The 8968-nt window shown below is 45.0% G+C and overlaps 1 long non-coding RNA gene across 1 annotated transcript in view; it reads left to right on the forward strand.

The window, feature by feature from the left end:
- The window catches only part of LOC144173228 (uncharacterized), a 189543-nt gene extending 181415 nt beyond the window's left edge, over positions 1-8128 (forward strand). The window contains exon 3 of the long non-coding RNA XR_013323198.1: positions 7198-8128. This is a non-coding gene — a long non-coding RNA (uncharacterized LOC144173228). The remainder of the gene's footprint in view (positions 1-7197) is intronic.
- The last annotated feature ends 840 nt before the right edge of the window (positions 8129-8968 follow it).

Genomic DNA, 8968 nt, shown 5'->3' on the forward strand with positions numbered 1-8968 from the left:
AAATGCCTGGTAAAAAAGGATGAAATTTGCATTCGAATTCACGTTGCTCACTTCGTGGTTCATGCTACGAATGCTCACAGCACCAAAGATAAAGACAGAAGGATAAGAAATCGGCACGTGAGCTGTATGAGAAATATTTGTTAAGTGCGCAATCGGAAAAAATAAACAGATAAGTGATTAAGTATTACAGTAAGTCTCAAAGCAAAAGCGAATAAGTCTGGTAGCTTTGTTCGGCTAACCATGGTTCTTTTTATGAAAAATACCAATAAAACATTTTGGAGAAATTCAGAGAATTATCGACTAATGCGTACATTCTTATGCCGCTTGTCTTAATTGTGAGTTTTTTCCAGCCACATTTTTTAGTTTTCCTAAAGCCTGTCCGACCAATTATCTCCATTTACGCTATTGTAACGAGAACATTTGGAACTTTAGCGAAATCTGCATTATTGTGGAAACGCAGGGTGTTACATGGTTCACCATTTTAAGTGCGAATGCACTTTATAAGCGACCCCAAACCTTCCACCGCCGGCGGCGGCGGCGGCGACGGCGGCGGCGTCCGCAGTCCTCCTCTCCCTAGCAACGGCGTGGAGCGGAGAGGAGCGTCGGTAGCAACGGCGTGGTGACGTCACTTCACCACGTGACCACGCTCGCTCCGCCTCCTCGCCGTGGCTGCGCGGGTGCGCGCCGCTCCCCGCACCACTCCTCGCGCCGTGACGTCATGGTATGACGTCACAGCGTGCCTCCTCTCCCCAACAGCTGCCGCGCGCCTCTCTCTCCACCGTGACGTCACACTCTCTCCTCTCCCCCTCGCTCGGCTGCAGCTGCCGTGCGCCGCTGTCCCTCTCCCCTTGCGCTTGCCTCCTCTCTCAGCCACCTGGCTCGGCGCGCTCGGCGCGGCGTACCCCCCTATATATGCAGCGATAAACTGCCAGACCTCCGTGGGTCAGCTCGCGCGCGCTCACGGGCGAATGCCAACGGATTTTAACTTTACTCCCCCTCATAGCATCACCCCCTGCATTCGCACTTAACCATGTTCACCCTCGGGGAAATGCTTGGGAGTTTTTTCCGTAGTTATTTTATATTTATCGTGTTTATTTTACGTTTTAAAATTTCGTTGGACAAATTATGTTCATTTAAGCCACTATAACGATTGCAGGTGGACCTTTTGCGAAATCTCCATCATTGTGGAAATGGCATGCGTTATACGTTTTGCCATTTTGCATATTTCTTATATTTTGCTTATTGTGTAGTTTTTCAAAATTTCTTCCGACCAATCGTCTCTATTTACGTTACTACAACGATTACATTTGGGACTTCCGTGAAAGCTGCATTTTTTTGGAAATGCCGGACATTACTGGGTTCGCAATTATACGTAATATTTTATATCTTCCTTCTTTTTTCAGTTTTCCACAATTTCGTTCTATCGATTATCTCTACGCTATTATAACGATTACTACAGGTGGAAGTTTCGCGAAATCTGCATTATTGTGGAAATGCAGGGCGTTACACGTTTCGCTATTTTCCATAATTTTTTAAATATCTGCCTTATTTTTTAGTTTTTCAAAATTTCGTGAAACCAGTTATCTCCATTTACGCCATTATAGCGACAACAGGTGGAACTTCCGGGATATCTGCATTTTTGTGGCAATGCACGGCGTTACACGGACCTGGCTGTTGGGGTACTCGGCAAAGAATGCTACGCATTAAAATATCACATATATAAACACTCGTTCGAAACATTTTCACCTATGAAACATTTTTCCTGGGTTTTTCCTGCAATTCGTTTCTCAATGTGTTGCCCATTTCTTGTCGTTTTTGTCGCTGTTAACCTGAAAAAGTATGCATTATTGTCATGAAAACATTTTATGAAAACAACCTAATCCTAAACCTTTGTCACTACTCCAAACAACTAGTTTGGGGTAAAATAATTGTTTCTCCTTATCTCATAGCTGGTGTCTCAATATATTTATCACAGGCAACCTGCATGCAACTAGAAGTGGCCGGAACCGTTATAAGATTTCATTTCGTTTCCCGGGAGGAATGAAGTAGTTCACTAGGTTCTAATTAAAAGAGAAGAAACGTGATGTCGCTCAAAGTTTCTGACCTTTAGGGCAGAAAACTTTTTGAGGAGAATGATAAGACTCGCGTATTGACGCTATTTAAAAGCGTCGCGAAGCCTGTAGAAAATTTTCCTACATTTCTTCAAAGATCTCATTGCGGAGAGCAGTTAAAACTCCCAGAGAATGTGGGGAATCTGTTCATCCTTGTAAGCAAGCGAAGTTGAATGTGCGGCGTGTTTACGGCCTGATAAAAAATAACACTTGCACGCTAAGCCAGATGTGTTATGCGCATGATTAACGGTGCACAGCGATTGCTTTCCCGGTGTCGTTGAGCTCTATGTGGCGCCAACCTTGAATTTCGAGGGAATGGAAGCCGTGTTAGGGGTGTTGTAGAGGCACCTTTCCAGGAAAGGCAGAGCCTAGTCCCAATGGCTCCTTCGTTTCGAATGTAATTTTGATTATTTAAGGCCGCATAGTCTGGTGCGCGTTTTCTATTTGTATTTTTTCCTTCTGAGTAAGTCTTCGGCAAGCAATGTAATTTCGCCCCACCATCATTTGTCATTCATCTTTGCACAAGCGACAAATATCTAATTTCGCACGTTGGTGGGTTACAAATGAGGCTTCGATGTGAACATGTGTATGACAAATCTGGTACCTAGAAATCTTGAAAATGACGAAAGAGCTGAATTACACTCGGAACGATAACTTCACTCTGAGTTCAGCACACCGGCGAGGATTCTTTGACTCAGTTTTACTACAATTACATTGAACCCTAATACATCATAATTTTCTATATATCTTGGTGTTTTTTAATTACAATCATTTTATGAATCCTCCACTGCAAATAATTATATAAATGCCAAGGGTGTCTTCAATTATAATAAGCTCCGGCTTTTAAAATTACAAGTAATTGCGGTTCTCATGTGCTGAAGAACGGTAATAGTCTTTTCAGGTGACCTCATTCTAGACTTCCCTTAAAGGAAGTCGGGTTCTTGCAAGCATCGGCAGCCCTAGTTCGACTAAGCTAGAAGTTCAATATTCGCCCTTTAAAAACAAAACAAAACAAAATCCTTCATCTCGCTGCCTGAGATATGAGCCTGATTTGTCGACAAAAATGCGTGCTGAAGGAAACAATTCAGAAAGTGGAAACAAAATCTCCTTAAAGGGACACTGAAGTGAATTTGTCAAGCTCCAATTTTTGCTTGCACTGCGTAGACTGGCTCAAATTAGCACACTTTTCATCGTTTATCCGGTTGACAAATCGGTAATTATTTTACAAAGCGCGAAAGAAGAAAAACTACCATGCGCGGTTTGCGGCGGCCGCACCAACTAAGGCTGTGACGTTGGGAGGAGGGGCGCCGTGATTGGACGATGCCCAAGGTTAGCAATCACACAAGTTTCGGTTTCGGTTTCGGTTCTGTAAATTATAACCAATGGCGTTCTTGGATGGGTATTCTCAATATCTCAGTAATCATCGTACCGCGCTTCTGCCATGTTGTCGGCTGTAAAATGCACAAGATAAGCCTCCCAGGACGGCTTGTAGTCGTAGCATTGACTAGCCGAGACCTACGCAGTGCATGAACGCCCTCCGCGTACCCGCAGACGCCCAAATGTCATGCGCTTTTCCCCCATATTTGGAGCTTGCCTCCCTCATGCCTGTATCGTAAAAAGCGTGTTCGCACCAGGCCAAGGGTCTGTTCATTCTGGCCTGTGCCCACTCCCTGCAAGCAGTCGGTGCTTATGGCAACAGCACGCCAACGAGAACTCGCTAGCGCGCCAGTGCCAGCCTGCGCGCGTTTTGTGAACTAGTTCGTGTAGCCATTAACGTTGCGGCCCAAAAAAAGGTGAACTCAATATAGAAAACATCGGCGGAAAACAAAAAAGTCAACTTAAAAAAAAAAGCACGTACCCGCGGGGATTCGAACTCGTGACTTGCAAAATATTTGCGGTGACATACCTAGTGCCCCAGACCAATGAGCCACGGAGCGGGACGCGGAGGCATTGCTAATATAGGGTATATATTGTACAACCGGTTTACACTTTTATTTAGTTTTGGCATTTCAAGCAGCTTAGGTGACTATTTGTTGTACTGCGATCGTGCAGTAAGCGTCGCCCGAGCTTCCACAGTAGCTCACGTAGCTCAGTAGCTTTCATTGTGAACAAGGGAGCCGTAGCGCTCCCGAAACGTCAATTTGTTTTTGACTTGGTCAGTGACCTGTGTTTCTTGTTTTGAAGTAGCTCACGTCTAGCAATTGCATTTCGTAGACGGAAAAGCGTTCGCAGATGCGTAGTCGTGCTGCTGACCGCTGTGCTTGTTCGCCCAGCGCAAAAAAGTGCTTCCCGCGCCCTAGTTTTACGGTGTACGGTAAAAATATCAGTTGATTTTATTTCCTCAGTACCTATATTGACTTCGCTGACTCTTCTCCCGCCTTCAAGAGGCCTTATATTTTCCTACTGGCGTACCAGTCAGCGAAGCGTCGCATGTGCGCTTGTGCGCTTGTGCAGCTCTTGTGTGAAGCGACCTTGACTTGGAGCTAGATACAGTGTACAAACAAACCAAGTAAAGAAAGGCACATTCTTCCATTCACAAACGTGTCCTGGCTTCGTTTCAACTAAGCAAACGAATTGCGACCAAGCAATTTTTTTTTAACCTCCTTGATTGCGACGACCCGCCGGCGGCCGGCGGACGAAACGCTGGGCCGACTGACTCTGTCGGCCGGGGAGCCGTGCAGTAGCCCAATTGCCAGCTCATCCCCTCCTGACGTCACACGAAAACGCCACAGAAAATGGGCGAGCGTAAAGAGAGGAGGACAGCATTTTCGAATTAGTTTTTCTACTAAATAAAATCGCGTAAACGCGCCTAGAGTGGTCGAAACATGGCCTGGGGACCCCGGGCTACAATTTGCGCTAGTAATCCCGCAATGTTTACATATCACTTCAGTGTCCCTTTAACAAGAACGTGTCGACGACATGAATTAAATGAACATTGGGCAGAGGGAGAGAAGAGCTTGGGGAGAAAGGACCTCAGCCGTCATTGTCGAGGATCATTACCCTCTATACATCTAAAGATTCAGCCCAAAAATAAAACGCAAAACATTAAAAAGTAGATAAAATAGAGAGCAGGCGTCTTTCAATAGAATCCTTGCAGATAAAAACGGTGACCGAAAAGCGAGCGCGAGGTAGATGAAGTAGCAATTAGAGAAGCGCTGACAAATCCGGTGGACCATGTCCGGCGCTCTCACGCGACGAAAAACAAAATGAAAGCGAGATATAAACAAGGGCATAAAACGAGCGGTAGCTTCGACGGGCATAAGCACAAACTCGGAGAGTCACGTATATGGCCGACAACCATGTCCCTGCTACGGCACCTCTTGCGGACGAGCGATGCCATGGAGGTGAGTGTTGTGGCGTCGAGCTGGAGTGGATCGACCAGAGTAGACAGCGAAAACTATTTCTATTTCGTGCTGACTTTCCCTATGGTTTAATGTAAACATGGTTGCCTTGAATGTTGGAAATGCATACGAGGTCCTTATTTTTACTATGCAATTTCCTTTATGTCAAACGTTCTGATGAATAAAAAATAACAAGGGCAGATAAGCTCTCTTTATCGTGTAGTGTTTGCAAAGCATTAGTACCCAACCGCCGCGGCTGTCCTCGCAGGATCGTCACCCCCCTTTTTACCTTGCACGGTTTTATTCTCTTCGTTACTATGACTTGGCACACTATGAATGCTCTTTGTTACTACCCTTCGATACTATGATTGCACTTGCTTTCTATGACTTGGCACTAGTACACTTAGCGGGAACGTACTTGGCCACTAGCCTATTTGCCACTCCTTAAACCAACGCGCTCATACTACTCATGCAGGACGCATTCCATGTATATAACGCATTTTACAAAGTCAAAGGCCGCAGCTAATTCCATAGGTCATTATTTATTCGTCGTCCAAGGAAAAAGTGCGATATTACTTGAATCATTGCCTACGGGATCTGCCGTGCCGTATATATTAGCAGCCATGCTGGCAAATCGTTCGGGTATTTTCTGCGCCTCCCCCTAGGTAGCAGCGTAGGCCTCGCTGGATTGATTTTGTAGGCAGGTCCTTTCCACGCTGTGTGACACGCTCTTTGGCGCCAAAAAAACATGAAAAATGAATGGGGAGAGATGCTTGTTTTACCTATTGATTCCCAAACACAGAAAGCATCATTTTACGCTGAAAAAAAAACAAAAATATTTGTGTACAAGAAACATCACCTTATAACAGCTTCAAGCTGAGTAAATGTTTCTTGGTGTGGTAGTCAAAACTTTTGGCTGTAATAAAATCTAATTCAAATTGCTATTATATTTTGGTAAAAATCTCGTTATCGCGAAAGGTTGGCTGACATATACCATAGCAAGAAAGAATTCGAAGGGAACATGTTTTAGCTATGTCGTTTGTGTATTTGTATGTTTTATTACAACTTCGGTGCAGTATCGTACTCTCCAAAGTCAGCTTGGTCTACAATGCAATAGCTCCGACAACGTGGTAAAATATAATATTTGGGCTTTCTAACTTAGCGAAATTCACTATGTATATTTATGTTCAATGGACGCGTGCAGTAGGTGTTTTATGCATTGTACGAAATAATTAATAAAATGTATATCGTTGCTGCTTCGTGCAGCAAATTTTATTAAGGTTTTGTACGGCCAGAAAATTTCCAATTATTTGTGTTAGATTCAAATGCTCCTCACCGGAGTTCCCAGCGTCAGTACGTGCTTCAACGCAATCTTTCACCACGCTCGTTATACAACACGCGCACAAGAAGGATTGGGTGGGGGATTACAGTTCGGTGGATGCTTAATCATGCCTGCCACTATGGCCGCAGTGCGGGACATTCCTGGAGCACACAGATGCACGAAAGGAACTTGTTCGATGGGAGTTGATGTTTCAAATATACACAGCCCATAGAAAACACGCGCAAAAAGCACCACGTAGAAACTGGAGCAGAAATCCACGCTCATAAGCGCATTGATTCTATTTCTGGTATGTGCATCCTCATAACTTGCATAAAGTTTATCCTCATAATGTGCATCCTCATAACTGAGTGGCCACGACGCCTTTCGGGAAATGTCTCGCCACTCACCGGGCATGCTTGTCCAGATGCTGCTGCTGTCTACGCCCTGGCAGTTGGTGCCTCACGCTGCTACTCGTCCCCAGGGACGGCGCTTGCAGTTCCCCGGTCCTCAACGGCAAAGTTTCGGCGCCAACACTCGTATCACCGCCAATTCTGGACACGCCGCGGTCTCATCTGCCAACACGCAACGCTGACTGCTGATAACCCTGAGACCATAAAGTTCACAGCCTACGACGCAGCTTTCGTGCACGACACCACTCGGGAAATGTCTCGCCACTCACCGGGCATGCTTTTTTAGGTCAGTTACTATGACTGCTGTTGTTACCAAGATGATGATGTACATCTCTTAGCGGTGTCGTGGCCGTCCCATACCTTGAAGCGTTTTCGTGCAAATGCAGTGTATATTTGGCGGCTCTTGATCATCGAATAAACCCGGACATCGAATCAGACCCAAGTTCCATGACCAAGGCTCAAGAAGAAAAGCTAGAATCTGTATATTCCTCTGTGCAGAGAATGGAGGCCAGTAACACTAGCCTTCCTGGAGGAATTAACAAACTCCTACAGATTCAGATAACACTGCAGAATAAATTAGTCTCTAACAAAGCGTGTTGAAGAATTGGAGTCTAAAATAAAATCGGCGCGCTTTTGGACGTTGCCGTGACTAGAATCGAAGTCTTTTCTAAAGTTCAAAACAGAGCTGATGATTTAGAAAACTGCTCCCGCAGGTCGAACGTCCTTTTCTATGGCGTTGACGATCCTAACCAATCTGAGGCATTAGACGAATCTAATCGCCTCGTTAAGGAATTTCGCACTAACAAGCTAGAACTAACTGTATCGACTGGAGTGAGAGCTCACCAGATAGGCCGCTTTTCCTCTGACAAGCCCCGGCCAATTGTAGCTAAATTGTACAACGAGAAAGAAGTTAAAAACAATCATTTAGCCGCGGACTCAAATTAAAAAACACTACATTCAGTATTTCTCGCGACTATTCTCATGCTGTTCCCAATAAACGCCGAAAACTTCTTCATTTTTCTCAGGCTATAAACAAAGTCGCTGATTGTGTCCGTCTATCTTCGATAAGCTACTTATGAACACTGATGCGTACACTTGGGACTCAAATGGCGATTTCGCAGTGCATGTTTCGCAACAGACCTCAGGAACTCAACAAGGTGCAAGCTCTTCGGCAAGCCCAAACCAGTGACGTTTTACACCCAGCCACTAACCTGCCCTATAGTTTTTTGTTTACTAATATTAGGAGTGTCATGTCAAAAAACGTGGCGCTTTCATCACTTATCGATTCATGTTCATCATCCGTGATCGCCTAAACTGAAACTTGGCTCAGTGACGTTATTCCTGGTGATATGATTTTTGTGTTTAACTCTAAATTTAACTTTTTTTCGCTGTGACCGTGTACCTCCGGGATAACTATCATCATCATCATCACCAGCCTATCTACGCCCACTGCAGGGCAAATGCCTCTCCCATTATTCTCCTATTATCTCGGTCCTGTGCCAACTGTGACCAATTTATCCCCGCAAACTTCTTGATCTCATCTGCCCATCTAACTTTCTGCCGCCCCCTGCAACGCTTGCCTTCTCAAGGGATCCACTCTGTTACCCTTAATGACCAGCGGTTATCTTGCCTTCGCATTACATGCCCTGCCCACGTCCATTTCTTGTTCTTAATTTCTACTAATATGTCTTTAACACCAGTTTGCTCCCTGACCCACTCCGCTCTCTTCTTGTCCCTTAATGTTACACCTATCATTTTCCGCTTCATTGCCCGCTGAGTCGTTCT

This window comes from Haemaphysalis longicornis, unplaced genomic scaffold (assembly GCF_048455015.1).
Source record: "Haemaphysalis longicornis isolate Haplotype H1 unplaced genomic scaffold, Haemaphysalis longicornis Haplotype H1 scaffold_3, whole genome shotgun sequence".
In the NCBI taxonomy this organism is placed as follows: Eukaryota; Metazoa; Arthropoda; class Arachnida; order Ixodida; family Ixodidae; genus Haemaphysalis; species Haemaphysalis longicornis.